Source organism: Xenopus laevis, chromosome 6S (genome assembly GCF_017654675.1).
Source record: "Xenopus laevis strain J_2021 chromosome 6S, Xenopus_laevis_v10.1, whole genome shotgun sequence".
NCBI lineage: Eukaryota > Metazoa > Chordata > Amphibia > Anura > Pipidae > Xenopus > Xenopus laevis.
In genome coordinates this window covers 52977267-52997942 of record NC_054382.1, presented here as the reverse complement: position 1 = coordinate 52997942, position 20676 = coordinate 52977267, and the positions used below count along the sequence as shown (strand labels likewise).

The window sequence follows — 20676 nt, the reverse complement described above, 5'->3', positions numbered from 1 at the left end:
ATTTATAAACAGCCTGAAAATGCTGTGCCAAAGTGCCCAAAATCGCTCTATACTAATTTTCAATTTACAGTAATCATCTAAAAGCAACTGCAGGTCGAAGCAACAACATCCCCAAGCAACTACATGTATAGGATCTATTATGCAGAATGCTTAGGACCTGGGGTTTTCTGGAAAAAGGATGATAATTTCAATCACCATACCTTAGAAAGTCTACCAAAAATCATCTTCCCATAATTTAGAGCTTTCTGGATAATTTGTTTTCGGATAAGGGACCCCATATCTGTACTTTATAACAAGCACTTGTAGAAGCATTTTGGGATGATTACACTGTAAATCAACAGGTCATAGACATTCTGTCGAGCAGATAAAGCTAATGCAGTGGTTGTAACACTGTACACTATACCAGGGCTGTCCAACTTCTGTTGTACTGAGGGCCAAAATTTTTCTGGCATACATGGTGGAGGGCTGATAATGGGAGCCTGTGTTGATCACTCCCTGTTTTAAAACCACACCTACTTCAAACAACACCCATGTTACCACAAGAACTTTTACGACCATGTCCACATTAATTGTGGTAGCACACAAACAAACCAAATTGTTGGTGCTCACTGCAGGGATATCACTCATATGTGAAACAAAGTTGTCATATTAAGAAATACCCTTAAATCCATAAGCCTCATCCTCCCCTTTGGATAACACAGCACCCCCAGCACATAATTAAACATCTTAGGCCCCCCTAACAACAATTTCCAAATGCAAACAAACCCCCAGAACAAACCCCACCAGGCTTATGTTCCACTGGCAGAGCAGGGCACACACAGGAAGCATGGGGCAGGCAGAGAATGGCACACACAGGGAGCATAGGGATGACAAAGTATGGCACACAGGGGGAGCATAGGGAAGGCAGAGCGGGAGACAGGGAAACCTATCAGGACCACTTCTTATAGAAGTGAAGAGAGCATACCAAATGCATACCCCTGAGAAAGGGTTGTGTGTATGTAGTCTGAAGTGAAGCACCTTGCAGCAGCAATCTGCATCTGGTATGCTCTCTTCACTTCTATAAAAAATTGTGCGTACTACCGACCAGCAGGAGGTCATAGAGGATAGAAGCACCAGAGAATACTGGCTTAGGCAGTGAGCTGGAATACCCATAGCCTGACTATCAGGGACACGCTAAAATGTGATACAGTGATACAGTGCTGGTTCCCCTCCAGCAGTTTGTATGAACAATGTGGGCAGTTTCAGTCTAGGTCTTACTATAGGGCTTTATGGTGTGAACAATAGAGGTGTTACCAGTGTGAAAAATGCAGGGAGAATAACATGTGAGATCAATAAAGGGGATTAGTCTGAATGTGAGGTTTCAACAATGCAGGGACCAGTTAATCTCAGTACTGATACCTTTTAAATCTTACACATGGTAAGCAGACACAGCAAGTAGACTTTCATGTGGGTGGCTACACAAGGGGGGGTCTAGTTGGACAGCCCTATACTATACCATATGATGAATCACACAAATCCCTTATTTTTGGGTGTGCAACATGGAAACAAAGTTATGATGGTTGCAATAACAGCCTGACTTTTTTAAGTATGCTTTTTGTCAGCAAGCACAGGACTTCTTTGATATTGCTATTGGTGCTTTCCAGGTGGCATGGGGGTTCCTCATTCTCTAGAATGAAAGTGCCATGTGCGCAGTGGCTCCCTTGTTATGCTATTGAAGTCACATTTACCCAGTATCATTCCACATTATACAACAGCACATACAGTTTGCATGCAGGACACATATTTGCTTGTTTTCACTCCTGAAGCATTCTCATTGTGAACTGCAGGATGCAAGTAGGGTCAGTAAGCCAAAGCACAGAATGAAGTGGGTGATGTTAGGGAATCTGCCTGAATGGCATTACTGAGGAAAGAGGCATAGCATACAGGCGATTCAGTACACTTTAAAAATCAACAATGCAAATACTGAGAGGAAATAAGTAACTCCTTTACTGCCATACAGGGCAGCACAAATTCCTTTTCCTGCAGCAGCAACCACATTGACCCTTTCTCTTCTATAACTTGTAAAGCATTAAAGGAGAACTAAAGACCAACACAAGAAGAAGGGCAAAAATTCACTGAACTTCGGGCCAACACACAATACACTGAATATATATGCTATAAATGTCACATATAAGGTTGATTAGTAAATAATTCTTATTAATGGTATGTGGTGACTCAGAAACCAGCACTATTAGAATTAGAATTTAATAATCCACCCTGTGGTATCATCTTATTTAACAGTCAAACCTCATCCATGATGATTTGCCATGACCCCTAAGCTTAGCTTCTCAAAAGATGCTCAAAGCACACTGAGCATGTGAGTGTCACAGACACACCTAACAAAATCCAAGATGGGAAACTCCTGTGACAAGGCCTGGATGATTATTACTACAGGTATGGGATCAGTTGTCCAGAAAGGTCAGAGTTACAGAAAGGCCTTCTCCCATTGACTCCATTTTATCCAAATTTTTTAAATATGATTTCCTTTTTTTCTGTAATAATAAAATAGTACGTTGTACTTGATCCAAACTAACATATAATTAATCCTTATTGAAAGCAGAAGCAGTACATTGGGTTTATTTAATGTTTACATGATCTTCTAGTAGGTATGAAGATCCAAATTAATGTATGAAGATCCAAATTATGGAAACATCTATCTGGAAAGCCCCGGGTCCCGAGCATTCTGGATAACAGGCCCCTTACCTGTGCTGAACATTTAGGCTGATCTCTAGCCATATTCATTCTTAAGGTTTAGTTCTCCTGTAAGGTGCAGATTTTATGTTGTGTAAAATTACATTTGCCTGAAAAAGGTGTAAAAAGCTGTATAAAATAAATGGATCAAGGTGTCAAGGTGTGTTGTATTTTAAACAATGCAAATTTCCCTGCTAAAGGTTTTTTCTTTCTCAAATTATTACCACTACAGCATGGAAATAGATATTACAGTGAGTAGCAATACTTACGCTTACAATTTAATGGTAACTGCAGCCACAAATCTGCAGAATTTTCAGAATTTGAAAAAATTCCAAAATATGTTTATTTACAGTAAAAACACATGTAAAATACTCAATGTTTGGTCCTATACTGGGGCCTTTATCAGGAGATGTAAACAAGTAACAAACAGAGCTGTAGTGAGACTCCAGAATACGAGCACTTGCCTAAAATTGGCACCATAACAGCTGCTGCCAATCTATCACCATGTAAATATACACAAACAACACTGCCACAAATTAAGAAAATCATTAGGTACTGTAAATGAGGAAAGTAAAGTGTTAACTAGAGAATGGTCAGATGAGCAGCAATAGGAAGGTAGTGCATACCCTCCAACTGTCCGTTTTAGGGGGACAGTCCAGATTTTGACAGCTCAACCCGCAGTCCCGGGAATGTTACTGAAATGTCCAGACTTTTTCTTTGATCTCCTGCACTGAACAGCCAGAAAAAAATAGAATGATTCTAGCTTAATTGGCTGTTGGCAAGGAGCCCAGAACAGCCAAAAGGTGCACTTAAATACTTTAGTAACATAGTAAGTAAGGTTGAAAAAAGACATACGTCCATCAAGTTCAACCTTTTAGTTTTTTTTTTAATCTGCCTAACTACTAGTTGATTCAGAGGAAGGCAAAAAAAACCCATCTAAAGCCTCTCCAATTTGCCTCAGAGGGGCAAAAAATTCAGTCTAGTGCCTGGATCAACTAGTACTATGAACTATCTTCCATAACCCTGTATTCCCTCACTTGCTAAAAAGCCATCCAACCCCTTCTTAAAGCTATCTAATGTATCAGCCTGTACAACTGATTCAGGGAGAGAATTCCACATCTTCACAGCTCTCACTGTAAAAAACCCCTTCCGAATATTTAGGCGGAACCTCTGTTTTTCTAATCGAAATGGGTGACCTTGTGTCAGCTGGAAAGACCTACTGAGAAATAAAGCATTAGAGAGATTATTATATGATCCCCTTATATGTTTATACATAGTTATCATATCTCCCCTTAAGCGCCTCTTCTCCAGCGTGAACATCCCCAATTTGGCCAGTCTTTCCTCATAGCTAAGATTTTCCATACCTTTTTCCAGCTTAGTTGCCCTTCTCTGTACCCTCTCTAATACAATAATGTCCTGTTTGAGTGATGGAGACCAAGACTGTACGGCATATTCTAGATGGGGCCTTGAAGGGGCTCTATACAGTTCATACATTAATACAGCTCAAGACCTTAGACTTGATGCTGCTGACTGGCATTGATTGCTACAGCCAAGTTTATCATCTACAAGGACTCCAAGGTCCTTTTCCATAATGGATTTGCCTAGTGCAGTCCCATTAAGGGTATAAGTGGCTTGGATATTTTTACATCCCAGGTACATGACTTTACATTTATCAACATTGAATCTCATTTGCCACTTAGCTGCCCAGATTGCCAGTTGGTCAAGATCGTGTTTGCAAGGATGCCACATCCTGGATGGAATTAATTGGGCTGAATAGTTTTGTGTCATCTACAAACACTGATATATTACTTACAACACCCTCCCCTAAGTCATTAATGAACAAGTTAAATAAAAGTGGACCCAATACCGAGCCCTGAGGGACCCCACTAAGAACCTTACTCCAAGTAGAGAATGCCCCATTAACAACCACCCTCTGTACCCGATCCTGTAGCCAGTTTCATATCCATGTGCAAACGACTTCATTAAGCCCAACAGACCTTAGTTTAGAAAGCAGTCGTCTGTGGGGCACAGTCTCAAACGCTTTGGCAAAATCCAAATGGATCACATCTACTGCCCCCCCCCCCACTGTCCAGCACCTTACTTACCTCATCATAAAAAGCAACCAAATTTGTCTGACCTGATCCTTCATAAAGCCATGCTGATTGCTGCTCATAATGCTATTCACTAGGACAAAATTTTGAATGTGATCCCTTAACAAACATTCAAATAATTTGCCCACCACAGATGAGATAAGCAAGATCTTGGGGAAGCTGTGACTTGCAGTTTAAAGGGAAATTCATCTTCATTAGCAAAACTGTAATAACACATAAAAACCACAGAAATGCATTCAAACTTTCATAACTTTCATAACATAATTTTTTTTAAATGAACATGGTAATTAGGGGGTGTGGCCACAAAATGGGAGTGGTCAAAAATGATGCTGCGCTCCATGAGGCAAATTTTTTTTGTCCCTCTTTCTATTTCGAAAATGTTGGGAAGTATGGGTAGTTTACTAACCAATATATATTATAAAGAAGTCATGTCCTATCTTAGTATGTACAACATAGGTAGTGCTGGTACATACAGTATAAAGCTGGCCAGCACTCCGTGTGGAGTGTCCCGACTTTTTTCGTCCCATGGTGATCGGTCATTCAGGTGGTCGGACAGATTAGACGATTTATCGGCTAAAGTTAATTTCTCTGCATGTATTGCCGATCTGATTATATGAGTGGGAGACTGTCTACAGCTTTTTCGGACATAACTTTCGTATGATTGCTGTTAGGGGCAGAACATCATCTGTTAGACAAAATACAAGAGGTCTTCTGCACTCAACCCATTTAAGAAATTGAGATGCAATTCGAGTGTAGGACTGGCCATATATGGGATGACTTTGACTTAGTTGGCCACCTTAAATATATGGACAAACAATCCCTGTTTTGTTTAAAGATTAAGGCATTTTTAGTAGCTGTATGCACAAAATGTCTCAATGTCTTAAATATATTGATAATGGGTTGAGTGCAGAGGACCTCTTGTCTTTGTCTATATGTATTTTGTGGTCACAGCCACATTGCACCCCCGCCTAATGGTTTTAAAAATTAGAGGTGAACACAACTTTCCCATGTTTGCTATATTTTATACAGGAGCAGTGGTCAGCTTCATGTTGTAGCTCCCACCCTTTCCAGCTAAAGTCAGGTGATCCCACTGGTGGCTAATAAAAGGGCAACCAAGTTTGGGAGTTTTAATTTGAAAGCAGCAAGTAAGTTGCAGGTAAAACTTAGTCCCTTTGTAAAATGTATAATGAAGCAATAGAATAGAATTTGTCTAAATGTATTTTGTGATTTAAAAAGAGAAAAGAAAAGTAAAACCCCGTATGTCTTTATAGTCTAGAATCACTTAAAAGAGTTTACACTGCTGCCAATAATTAATGAAAAACCTCTAAAGTGCCTGTGCTTGTCTATATGAAGACCACCAAAGTGCTATGTGCTAAATTATATTATACGGTCAAATTAATAAAACTGCAATTCATTAAACATTCTAATACATCAATTTTAATTAATAGTGATACTTTATAAAAAAACACCAATTGAATTCAATTAATAAGACCAATTTTAAAATTATTACCTATGTGATTAATTTGGTTCTCCTATGGCCTGTTGTAATACAAGGTATTAAAGATAGAGACAACCTCTAAAGTGCATTAGTGCTAATTAATTAACCACCATAATTACCCCCAGGGGATTTAATTAACACAAATAAATAATTGAATAAATTGTGTGTATAAATTCCACAAAAGCTAAAGTAAAATTGTTGAAAAACACAAGCTCCTTTCACAGGACTTCCTGTGAAGGATAAATTGTATCAACCTTATCAGTTGATTGGCAGGATATACAATGTAACAACAGATTCAAGAATTGTATCACATTCACACTTGTAATATATTAAGATTAGAAGTGGAAAAAAGAGATAGTGGTGGAGTCATCCCATTTGTTACTGTCTGGTCATTTTGCTATCTAGAACCTGGGATTACCACAAGTAAAGAAGGCAGAACGTGGGGAACTGTGGTCTCAATTATACCTTTTCTAACTTGAATTGTTTTCTATCTTTCCTAAAAAACCACAAATTCTCCACGTTTTGTGAAAAGGAAGACAGGATAAAAATTAGTTTGCTAATCGGTAACTCCTGTAATTAATTTAAAAGAGTAAGGATAAGAGATCTATTTAAAATTCAATAATAGAGAGAGTGAGAGTGAACCACGCCGACGCGCGTTTCGCAAAAGCTTTGTCAAGGCTGTCAGAATTGATGTATTAGAATTTGACCGTACAATATAATTTAGCACATAGCACTTTGGTGATCTTCATATAGATAAGCACAGGCACTTTAGAGGTTTTTAGTTAATTATTGGCAGCAGTGTAAACTCTTTTAAGTGATTCTACAATATAAAGACATACAGGGTTTTACTTTTTTTTTCTCTTTTTAAATTAATAAAATATGTCCAATTGGTGATTGTACCCCGCTGTGTCCTTTCTTAAGGTGATAAGTTGCTGAGAATATACAACCTTTTCATAAATGTATTTTGTGGTCACAACCTCATTGCACCCCCGCCTAAAGGTTTTAAAAATTAGTGGTGAGCACAACTTTCCCTTGTTTGTTATCAGCCATCACAACATCATGTCGAATAAAAAATGAGGCAGACATTTCAGCTCAAACCCAAAATAAGAGTAACATGACCACCATATAGAAGGAATACAGTACTACAAAAGAAACTGTGCAAAGAGTTTCATGGGTTATTTATTAAAGTCTGATTTTTTCTGAATTTTTTCATGATTTATAAAATCCAATTTTGTTGTTAAAAGTCTGAATAAAAACGTACTCCATCTCAAACCTGCCAAGGTCATGTAGAAGATAATGGCAACGGAGGTCACTGATAGCACAGCATCAAATATACAATAAAGCATAATCACCCGAAAGTGTTAATCTATGTAGCTTGTGACCACATGCTAAAAAAGACCATCTAACTAATTTATATTTATTGTGCAGATATACTGTATGAACAGGTAGGCCCTGCCGTGGGCACCAAATAAATCTATATTGATTTTACTTTTCTGCCTCTGTTGCACAGCTTATTGAGTGCCTGATCATCACTACATGGTTAATTCAGATCCCTTAGCTGAAAGCATACACCTGGGCATCCATGTGATCCTAACAGAGTTGTGGACAAAATTCTGTATGGTTTGATCATTCATATTTATACTTTAACTCATTTACTTTCATATCTTAAATAAATCCCAAGAAACTGCATTGTTTAAGATCAAATTCTGGTTTTACTAGTGATACACGGGTATCTCCTAATCATGCTGATGTAGTTCACCTGTTTTTTTCAGAAACATTGCCAAAGACTGTATTATATGGCCAGTTCAAGGCTAAAGCCAGACATGACTGCTTCTCAGCCTGCATATAAACAGCTGATCTGCTCACGTCTACACCTTTATGTTACTGAACCTACAAGCAAGGCACTGGCCTGGGTGTATACACATGGATTGGGTTTCCACACAAAAACTGCATTCTCTTAAATTTCCATACTGCGTCTGTAAGCAGGCCAAGAAACAGCCTTCTCTGACAGTAGCCTAATGCATCCATTACAACAGATAATACTAGGAAAGATTTGGAATCAGATTCACCATTCACCTAGGCAAAAATAGAAAATATATGCATGGAATTGAGATACTGAAAAATTGAATGGGCATTATGGACTGGAATAGTCTGCAGAGTACTGAATATCATTTGTTTAGAAATTAAGGAAAATAGGTAAGCCACCCACCATGTACCTACCTACCTTCTAGCCACACAGCACACAAAAAGGCCAAACTTTTATCTTACTTTCAAATCCCTTAAAATTAATAGCTCAATCTTAAATGTACTTACCACCGCCAAACTGTAAATCTGTAAAATTGGGTGTTTGATATTCTTCTTCACAGAGCTGAGAATAATTTAGATGACTTCTTACTGCAATAGAATAAAAAAAGGTTATTTTATTTAGAACCACGTCAGGATCCTGTCGTTTTCATTTTGTAAGTGGTATTGCTGTATATTGTAGATGTCTACCTCTCTTACAGTTTCTCTCTTTTTTTGATGTCATCTGACTGAATGGCCATCCATGGTGAAAAGCCAAAGGTGAGGTTTATATGGGGTTAACCCCTGCACATTTATTTGCGTCAGTGCTGTATATAACATCCCATACAGCATGTCTTATACCCCAAGTAATTAACCTGTTAATTATATAGGCATACGTGACTGATTTGTGTTGTGTAACATATACAAAATATACCAGGCCGGTACTCCTATGATCAGAAAACTGCTGGCCGGAGTACCGGCCCAGGGTTTCAGGTAAGTCAATACAATCACTTGGGGGTGCCTAACATTTGGCAACCTCAAGTGCACCAAGCCTTTCTATCTCCTTGGACTTTTTAATTGAATCATTGAGACTCGCCCTTTTCTACAATTCATGAAGAATTTCAAAAGGACCTTTGATATGGACTACTACAAATACTTATATATCATATACTTTGTAAATGTTACACAACACTAATTAGTCCCTTATGTCTTTATAATTAACAGGTTAATTACTTGGGGTATAAGACACGCCCTTGAAATGCTACATCACTGACGCAAATAAACGTGCAGGGGTTAACCCCTTCTACACTAGCCTTCGTGTGTTTAGTATCAATTCCTGAATACAAAGTGGGAGAGGTGCTGACCTCTCTAACCAACAACGGGCAGACACAACAGGTGAGGAGTGGGGAATGAGGAACACTGTGGTTTGTATTTATTTTGAGGGGAACACAGGTCTCTGAGTTCTGTTTTGGTGAACAGACACCTGTGGACATTTTTTGAGGTGCAGGACAGGGTGCAAATTACAGAAAAATGGGGAATGAGTGCCTATTTTTTTTTTTAAGTTTGCACCATTCCCTTAAAATGTCCAAAATAGTGTTTATGTCCTATTATTATTGCTTGAATATAAATGTTCACCATATGGTGTCTCTGGCGAAACTGGAAAAGAGGGTGTTGAAGGACCAGTCTCAACTCCTTGAGAACTTCTTGAGTAGATATCTACTTCATCAAATTGTTCCTGGTAATGAAGAATGCTCCCCTGGAAGATAAAATGGAAATAAATATAACTATGTGTTTGTTCAAATTAATGCTTTTGTAGAAGTGTATAACATCTAAAAACCATAAAGGCTTAAATCAAATTGGAAATTCTGCCGGGTTTTACTCATGAGCACTCTGAATTGGGTTTTATTTGTTTTATTCCATTCATGTTTCATCACATTTTATTAGATGCAATACGCTGTGTTTTCTGCGCTTGATGGATGTTCAGAAACCAATAGTAGATTGTTGTGTTCGGAATGGACAAAACCACACTTATTTACGTTTAAAAAATGCATATAAACACAATATATTTGGTTTTCAGGGATGTAGCGAACGTCGCAAAAAAAGTTCGCGAACATATTCGCGAACTTGCGTCAAAAATGCGAACGGTTCGCGAACGTCGCGAACCCCATAGACTTCAATGGGAAGGCGAATTTTAAAAGCTAAAAAAGACATTTCTGGCCAGAAAAATTATTTTAAAGTTGTTTAAAGGGTGCAACGACCTGGACAGTGGCATGCCAGAGCGGGGTCAAGGGCAAAAATGTTTCTAAAAAATACATTGTTGACACAGCGCTGCGTTTTGTGCTGTAAAGGGCAGAAATCACACTACATTTCTAAACCTGTGTAATAAACTGCTTTAAAACGTCCAGCGTCTACATGTAAAGGTTACAGCCTGTTCACACGCAAAGACGAAACGCGGCGCTTACTGCAACGCAAAAAAACGCAAAGAGCTTTAATGAATGATACCGTCAAGTGAGCAAATAATAGTTGTTAATTACTAGTTGAGCTTGTCACCTCCAGGATGTTCGTCCTGTTGGTGGCAATATTTCTGTAGTGGTGTGTTTAGCAGTCACCATGCTTGTGCGCACGTGCACGGTCAGGCAGAGGTAATTCAATGTACAGTGAAGTGAACCAAAAAACACTGATTCTGCAGTGTGGGCCCAGTTTTGGTCTACTTTATTGATCACCTGCGGTGACCATAAAAGATGCGATTTTGCCACTGTTGCAGAACCCTGAAAAATTAGGCATGTGTACTTTCCTGAAAAATTATGTTTTTTTTGTCGCAGCCACTGAAGCACAGAGGCCAGAAAAAATATGCCATATGAATGCTAAAAATATTATTTTTTTTTGTTGCAGCCACTGAAGCACAGAGGCCAGAAAAAATATGCCATATGAATGCTAAAAATATTATTTTTTTTGGTCGCAGCCACTGAAGCACAGAGGCCAGAAAAAATATGCCATATAAATGCTAAAAATAGTCATTTTTTTTTGTCGCAGCCACTGAAGCACAGAGGCCAGAAAAGATATGCCATATAATTGCTGAAAATATTCATTTTTTTTGTCACAGCCACTGAAGCACAGAGGCCAGAAAAAATATGCCATATAAATGCTGAAAATATTCATTTTTTTTTTGTCACAGCCACTGAAGCACAGAGGCCAGAAAAAATATGCCATATAATTGCTGAAAATATTCATTTTTTTTTGTCACAGCCACTGAAGCACAGAGGCCAGAAAAAATATGCCATATAAATGCTGAAAATATTCATTTTTTTTGTCGCAGCCACTGCACCACAGAGGCCAGAAAAAATATGCCATATAAATGCTGAAAATATTCATTTATTTTTGTCGCAGCCACTGAAGCACAGAGGCCAGAAAAAATATGCCATATAATTGCTGAAAATATTCATTTTTTTTTGTCACAGCCACTGAAGCACAGAGGCCAGAAAAAATATGCCATATAAATGCTGAAAATATTCTTTTTTTTTGTCGCAGCCACTGCAGCACAGAGGCCAGAAAAAATATGCCATATAAATGCTGAAAATATTCATTTATTTTTGTCGCAGCCACTGAAGCACAGAGGCCAGAAACAATATGCCATATAAATGCTGAAAATATTCTTTTTTTTTTGTCGCAGCCACTGCAGCACAGAGGCCAGAAAAAATATGCCATATAAATGCTGAAAATATTCATTTATTTTTGTCGCAGCCACTGAAGCACAGAGGCCAGAAACAATATGCCATATAAATGCTGAAAATATTCATTTTTTTTTGTCGCAGCCACTGCAGCACAGAGGCCAGAAAAAATATGCCATATAATTGCTGAAAATATTCATTTTTTTTTGTCACAGCCACTGAAGCACAGAGGCCAGAAAAAATATGCCATATAAATGCTGAAAATATTCATTTTTTTTTGTCACAGCCACTGAAGCACAGAGGCCAGAAAAAATATGCCATATAATTGCTGAAAATATTCATTTTTTTTTGTCACAGCCACTGAAGCACAGAGGCCAGAAAAAATATGCCATATAAATGCTGAAAATATTCATTTTTTTTTGTCGCAGCCACTGCACCACAGAGGCCAGAAAAAATATGCCATATAAATGCTGAAAATATTCATTTATTTTTGTCGCAGCCACTGAAGCACAGAGGCCAGAAAAAATATGCCATATAATTGCTGAAAATATTCATTTTTTTTTGTCACAGCCACTGAAGCACAGAGGCCAGAAAAAATATGCCATATAAATGCTGAAAATATTCTTTTTTTTTTGTCGCAGCCACTGCAGCACAGAGGCCAGAAAAAATATGCCATATAAATGCTGAAAATATTCATTTATTTTTGTCGCAGCCACTGAAGCACAGAGGCCAGAAACAATATGCCATATAAATGCTGAAAATATTCTTTTTTTTTGTCGCAGCCACTGCAGCACAGAGGCCAGAAAAAATATGCCATATAAATGCTGAAAATATTCATTTATTTTTGTCGCAGCCACTGAAGCACAGAGGCCAGAAACAATATGCCATATAAATGCTGAAAATATTCATTTTTTTTTGTCGCAGCCACTGCAGCACAGAGGCCAGAAAAAATATGCCATATAAATGCTGAAAATATTCATTTATTTTTGTCGCAGCCACTGAAGCACAGAGGCCAGAAACAATATGCCATATAAATGCTGAAAATATTCTTTTTTTTTTTGTCACAGCCACTGAAGCACAGAGGCCAGAAAAAATATGCCATATAAATGCTGAAAATATTAATTTTTTTGGTTGCAGCCACTGAAGCACAGAGGCCAGAAAAACTCAGGATTTACCTGGATTCAAATGAAACCAGTAGGGTTTGCACCCTAGTTTGTAACGGTGGCGGAGGGAGGAGGACGCTAAAGGACAGCTGTGTGTGGAGTCATGAGGCGTGCAGAGAAGGACAGCTGCATGGGGAGTCAGAAACTCAGAACAAGTCTTCCGGCGTGCAGTAACCCTCCGAGATCCACCCCTCATTCATTTTAATAAAGGTCAGGTAATCCACACTTTTGTGACCTAGGCAAGTTCTCTTCTCAGTTACAATCCCTCCTGCTGCACTGAAGGTCCTTTCTGAGTGGACACTTGAGGCGGGGCAAGACAAGAGGTTCATGGCAAATTGTGACAGCTCTGGCCACAGATCAAGCCTGCGCACCCAGTAGTCCAGGGGTTCATCGCTCCTCAGAGTGTCGATATCTGCAGTTAATGCCAGGTAGTCCGCTACCTGCTGGTCGAGGCGTTCTTTGAGGGTGGATCCAGAAGGGTTCTGGCACTGCCTTGGACTGAAAAACATTTGCATTGTCACACACCACTTTTCCGATCTTCAGTTGGTGTGGGGTCAGCCACCGATCGGCCTGTGACTGCAGAGATGACAGGAGTACAGATCCGGTATGGTTTCTGCTTTCCAGGCACGTCATCCCCAAGACAGCATGACAACGGCGTACCTGGCACGTCGAATAGCCTAGGGGGAGCTGGGGGTGCACAGGTGTGGAGGAGGAGGACCCAGCAGCAGAGAAGAAGAGGAAGAAGACGAGGTAGAGAGCGAAGGAGGAGTAGAGGTGGTGGCAGAACCGCGTGCAATCCGTGGCGGTGACACCAACTCCACTGTCGTTGTTGAGCACACATTCCCTGCTTCCCAGCCATTACCAAGTTCACCCAGTGGGCAGTGTAGGTGACATACCTGCCCTGACCATGCTTGGAGGACCATGCGTCAGTAGTCATATGGACCTTTGGCCCAACACTAAGTGACAGAGATGCGGTGACTTGGCTCTGCACATGGTGGTACAGGTGTGGTATTCCCTTTTTTGAAAAAAAAATTGCGGCTGGGTACCTTCCACTGCGGTGTCCCAATTGCTACAAATTTGCGGAAGGCCTCAGAGTCCACCAGCTGGTATGGTAAAAGCTGGCGGGCTAAGAGTGCAGACAAGCCAGCTGTCAGACGCCGGGCAAGGGGGTGACTCGCAGACATTGGCTTCTTACGCTCAAACATGGCCCTCACAGAAACTTGGCTGGGGGCAGATGACTGGGAATGGGAACTGGTGGTCAAGGTGGAAGGCGGAGTGGAGGGTGGTTCAGACGGGTCAAGGACAGCAGAGGTAGAGCAGTAAGATGCTGGACCAGAAGGAGGGTGGCTTTTAGTTTGCCTGTTGCCTTTGAGGTGTTGCTCCCAAAGTGCTTTGTGCTTGCCGTTCATGTGCCTTCGCATAGAAGTTGTACCTATGTGGCTGTTGGGCTTCCCAAGACTCAGTTTCTGACTGCACTCATTGCAAATTACAACACTTTTGTCAGAGGCACACACATTAAAAAAATCCCACACTGCTGACCTTTTTGAAGCTGGCAATCTGGCGGTAACAGTAGAAGTTGGCGGCGTTGGCGGCAATGGCGGGCGCGTTGGCCGGCTGACCACAGGTGCCGATACATGTTGTTGCCCTACTGTTCCCTGCGAGCTGTCCTCCCTGCTTCTTCTAAGTCTTATTCTCCTCCTGCCTCTCTGACTCTCCGTCTCTCCATCTGAACTATCCTCCTCTTGCTCTCTTCTACTGGGCACCCACAAAACATCAATCTCCTCATCATCATTCTCCTCAGATGCATCAATTTCTTCTGACAGCTCACAGAAGGAAGTAGCAGCGGGGACCTCCTCATCACTCATTATGTCCATCTCTGTTGTGTTCTCTGCCAGAATTAAATCTGGTGTAACGTCCTCATCTCCTTCATCTTCTTCTGCCAATAATGGTTGCGCATCACTCAGTTCAAGAAACTCATGTGAAAATAACTCCTCTGACTCCAGTGAAGAAGGGGCGCCGGTGGTGGAGGAAGTGTTACGTGGGGTGGCCATAGCAGTGGAGGATGAGGATGTTGTGGTAAAGTTAGAAACGGTAGAGGATGGGGTGTGCTGTGTAAGCCAGTCAACTACCTCTTCAGCATTTTAGGAGTTCAGGGTCATTGCCTTTTTAAAACTGGGCAATTTCCTAGGGCCACAGGATAGCATAGCAGCACGGCCCCTAGTGCCTCTGCGTGGCGGCCTGCCTTTGCCTGGCATTATTTTTAAAACAACAACAACAACTCAGGTGGTGTTTCTGGAGACGGTATTATTATTGATATTTAGACAGTATGTGAACAAGCTCACACAGCTAGGTGGCAGTTGTTTGAAAATGAAGAACACACTGGGCAAACAATGCCTACAAGGTCAACGTATACACTACTACAGCAGTGGATACGGAATATATTATTGCTGCTTGAAAAACGTCACTCAGGTGGTGTTTCTGGAGACGGTATTATTATTGATATTTAGACAGAATGTGAAAAAGCTCACACAGCTAGATGGCCGTTGTTTGAAAATGAACAACACACTGGGCAAACAATGCCTACAAGGTCAACGTATACACTACTACAGCAGTGGATACGGAATATATTATTGCTGCTTGAAAAACGTCACTCAGGTGGTGGTTCTGGAGACGGTATTATTATTGATATTTAGACAGTATGTGAACAAGCTCACACAGCTAGATGGCAGTTGTTTGAAAATGAACAACACACTGGGCAAACAATGCCTACAAGGTCAACGTATACACTACTACAGCAGTGGATACGGAATATATTATTGCTGCTTGAAAAACGTCACTCAGGTGGTGGTTCTGGAGACGGTATTATTATTGATATTTAGACAGTATGTGAACAAGCTCACACAGCTAGATGGCAGTTGTTTGAAAATGAACAACACACTGGGCAAACAATGCCTACAAGGTCAACGTATACACTACTACAGCAGTGGATACGGAATATATTATTGCTGCTTGAAAAACGTCACTCAGGTGGTGTTTCTGGAGACGGTATTATTATTGATATTTAGACAGAATGTGAAAAAGCTCACACAGCTAGATGGCCGTTGTTTGAAAATGAAGAACACACTGGGCAAACAATGCCTACAAGGTCAACGTATACACTACTACAGCAGTGGATACGGAATATATTATTGCTGCTTGAAAAACGTCATTAAGGTGGTGGTTCTGGAGACGGTATTATTATTGATATTTAGACAGTATGTGAACAAGCTCACACAGCTAGATGGCAGTTGTTTGAAAATGAACAACACACTGGGCAAACAATGCCTACAAGGTCAACGTATACACTACTACAGCAGTGGATACGGAATATATTATTGCTGCTTGAAAAACGTCACTCAGGTGGTGGTTCTGGAGACGGTATTATTATTGATATTTAGACAGTATGTGAACAAGCTCACACAGCTAGATGGCAGTTGTTTGAAAATGAACAACACACTGGGCAAACAATGCCTACAAGGTCAACGTATACACTACTACAGCAGTGGATACGGAATATATTATTGCTGCTTGAAAAACGTCACTCGGGTGGTGTTTCTGGAGACGGTATTATTATTGATATTTAGACAGAATGTGAAAAAGCTCACACAGCTAGATGGCCGTTGTTTGAAAATGAAGAACACACTGGGCAAACAAATTGAAACAATGCCTGCAAGGTCAACGTATACACTACTACAGCAGTGGATACGGAATATATTATTGCTGCTTGAAAAACGTCACTCAGGTGGTGTTTCTGGAGACGGTATTATTATTGATATTTAGACAGAATGTGAAAAAGCTCACACAGCTAGATGGCCGTTGTTTGAAAATGAAGAACACACTGGGCAAACAATGCCTACAAGGTCAACGTATACACTACTACAGCAGTGGATACGGAATATATTATTGCTGCTTGAAAAACGTCACTCAGGTGGTGGTTCTGGAGACGGTATTATTATTGATATTTAGACAGTATGTGAACAAGCTCACACAGCTAGATGGCAGTTGTTTGAAGAACACACTGGGCAAATAATGCCTGCAAGTGCACTACTATTGGTGCACTACTATGAAGAACAGCAAACAGCACTGTACACGTTAAAGAACAGTAAGATAAGTAAAATAAAAAAAAAATTATATGTATATTAAAAAAAAAATTCTCGGGTTGGTGCTGCTGAACTACTAGGAGCAGCACAGTAGCACACCAGTCCCACACCCCAACACTGCTAGACTAATAGCACTGGGCTCTTATAGTAGCAACTAGCAAAGTAAAAAAACAAAATAGAAAATAAAAGCAGTCCTTACAAGGACTATTGGGTTATTACAGCAGTCAGCAGATGAGATCAGAAGAGATCAGTGCCCACAGCAGGCAGCTACATACAGAGCACTGCAGTAGAAGGTAGATTACTAGCCAGCAAAGCTACCTAACCTGAAATGTCCCTCAAATCCCTGCAGACTTCTGTCCCTCCAATACAGAGCAGTATCAAGTAGATTACTAGCCAGCAAACTTACTATCAACTGTCCCTCAAATCACTAACAGCTCTCTCCCTACACTAGCTCTTCCAAGCACACACAGGCAGAATGAAAAAACGCTGCAGGGCATCAGTTTATATATGGAAGGGGAGTGGTCCAGGGGGTGTGGGGGTGGTCCAGGAGGGACAGCTTCCTGATTGGCTGCCATGTATCTGCTGGTCTGGGGTGAGAGGTCAAAAAAAAGCGCCAGGTAAGGCGAACCCAATATGGCGAACGTCGCGCGACGTTCGCGAACATTCGGCGATCGCGAACAGTCGATGTTCGCGCGAACAAGTTCGCCGGCGAACAGTCCGCGACATCCCTATTGGTTTTATGCATTTAGCAAGCTTTTAGAAATGTGTAGAGGCCTGTGTGTAAGAGGCCTTACACTTTTAATTCTATTTATTTATGGTGATAAACCCAGTATTTATTAAATTGAAATAGGTTATTTAAATTTTCTATGGCAGCCATTAGAGTTTCAGAAAATTGCTATAATGCAAACTTACATTCAGAATATACAGAGCCAATGCAATTCTGTCAATAGCTGAACACTGAAAGGGAAACTGCTCTCAGAATGTAAAATATTTAGTGTAAAATATTTTAACTTAATTTTAAGAAGTTCAGTTACCTATGAAATCCATATTAACTTGTAATAAGTTTTCTGGTAGTCATAAATATTAAAAAAAAAACATTTTCACAGTAATAAAACATGCATGTATTTGATGGAAGGTATGTTATGCACACATACATAATTACAGCAAGTGCTTTAAATGAAGAGCAGAACATGCACACTTTAAAGGTGATGTAAGCTTTATCAGAAAGGTCTATAAATACACCAGTAAACCCTAATAGTAATGCTGCTCTGTGTCCTCTGTCAAATACAGGAGTGTTTTATTGCTGTGAAAATGTTTTTTAATATTTATGACTACCAGAAAACTTATTACAAGTTAATATGGATTTCATAGGTAACTGAACTTCTTAACATTAAGTATAATGTATTCGGTTCACCAAATATTTTACACTAAATATTTTACATTCTGAGAACAGGCAATCTGGGCAAATGAGATTTAATTTTGATAAATGTAAAGTCATGCACCTGGGATGTAAAACTATCCAAGCCACTTATACCCTTAATGGGACTGCACTAGGCAAATCCATTATGGAAAAGGACCTTGGAGTCCTTGTAGATGATAAACTTGGCTGTAGCAAGCAATGCCAGTCAGCAGTATCAAAGGCAAATAAGGTCTTGACCTGTATTAAAAGGGGCATAGAGTCACGGGAGGATGGGGTCATTTGTCCACTGTATAGAGCACTTGTAAGGCCCCATCTAGAATATGCCGTACAGCTTTGGTCTCCATCACTCAAACAGGACATTATTGTATTAGAGAGGGTACAGAGAAGGGCAACTAAGCTGGTAAAAGGTATGGAAAATCTTAGCTATGAGGAAAGACTGGCCAAATTGGGGATGTTCATGCTGGAGAAGAGGCGCTTAAGGGGAGATATGAAAACTATGTATAAATATATAAGGGGATCATATAATAATCTCTCTAATGCTTTATACAGGGTGTGGGGATTTGCTCAATTGGTGGCTGCAGTGCTTGCATAACATGAAGTGAACAGCAAGTGGAGTTTGTAAACAGGACTGGGCCTGCTTGTTTATTCAGCAAAATAACACAGTTCAAGTGTGAAATGAAAACAGCTTACTTCAGCATTGCATAAATCCAAACAGTCAGGAACTTTCAATGCTTCCTTACAAGCCCCAGTACCTCTCCCAATGAGTGTGGCTGGCTTTGTTTTAGGGAGCCTGATCTCTCCTCTCAGTGCTTCCCCCTTCTCACTGTTCTGAATTGTAACCCTCCTTTTACTATTCAGTCAGCTGAACATGCTCCTGGCACAAAATCCGTAATGGACCTAGGAATGGAAGCTTCATCCCACCCAATGCTCTACAAAGCCTCCGGACTTCAGGACCCAGACCAGAAATTAGAAACAACTCAGACAAAACCCATAAGCTGGTTTTCTACCTATATCTATCCCCTGGAGCCCCTCATCATGTATAGGTAAGAAACCTAGGTGAAATATAGACACCATTTATAACTTTTCCAGCTGGTGTCTCACATACCCTCCCCCTCTGCTCAGACCTGTGGGCAGTAACGTAACTTGGTGGGGGCAGGCCCTGGTGCGGGCCGTGCAGACGGGCCTGCCCCCACCCTTTTACCTGAGGGTCAGTAATAATGTCATGTTTTATGACATTAGTTCGACCTGGCAATTAAGAAAAAACATCTCTGTGTCTTTGTAGAAACTCCCTTACTTCCTGAGACTGAGCTGAAAACAGAGTTTCAGCAATTTTAACCTCAGGTTCCTCTTGGGAGTGGGACACTCTAGGACATCCCACCGCTGATAAAACCTTGCGATCTTTCCAGGGTTTTAGTAAATTAATGTGGTATATCTGAAGAGGTTTTCTTTTTCCTGGTTGATATACCGGTAGTTTACCTCATTCACCTTTTCCCTAATCTCATAGGGTCCCTGCATTTGGCTAGGAATTTACTCTCAACAGTGGGTACTAGGATTAACACCTGGTCCCCTGGGTTAAAGGCACGCACCTTAGCCAATTTATTGTAAACTCTAGCCTGCCCTTCTTGAGCTTGACGCATATGCTCTCGAACAAAAGGCATAACTGCATTTATCCTCTCCTGCATCTGCGTGACATGTTCCATTATATTTTTATGGGGGGTAGTTTCTTCTTCCCAAGTTTCTCTGGCAATATCTAATAGGCCTCGGGGATGTCTACCATATAGCAATTCGAATGGGGAGAAACCTGTGGAGGCCTGTGGTACTTCCCTTATAGAAAACATTAGATAGGGTAATAAAGCACTGCATTGGCCACTGCAGCAGTATATTTCCGCAGCAAAGTAAGTATGTCTGCTCACTCAGCACAGTTGAGCAAAGCCCTCAGGGGACCAGTATAAGGGTGTATTAAATTGTAATCACAGCAGAAGATAAAAATATTTGTCTGGGTTTTAGGAAAGAAAATGTAAAATTAAATACAATGTATGTTTTAATGTATAAAATTAATAAATCCAAATGCATAAACAAATTATTTCTGTATTTAATACTTATATACTAGTCTGCTTGGTGAACTGAAGGAAGGCATAATTACAACCAGTGTGTGTGAGGCGACA

General features: G+C 40.3%; 1 pseudogene; it reads right to left on the bottom strand.

The window, feature by feature from the left end:
- Positions 1-20211, bottom strand: part of LOC121395097 — a 47289-nt pseudogene extending 27078 nt beyond the window's left edge.
- Positions 20212-20676: the final 465 nt, after the last annotated feature.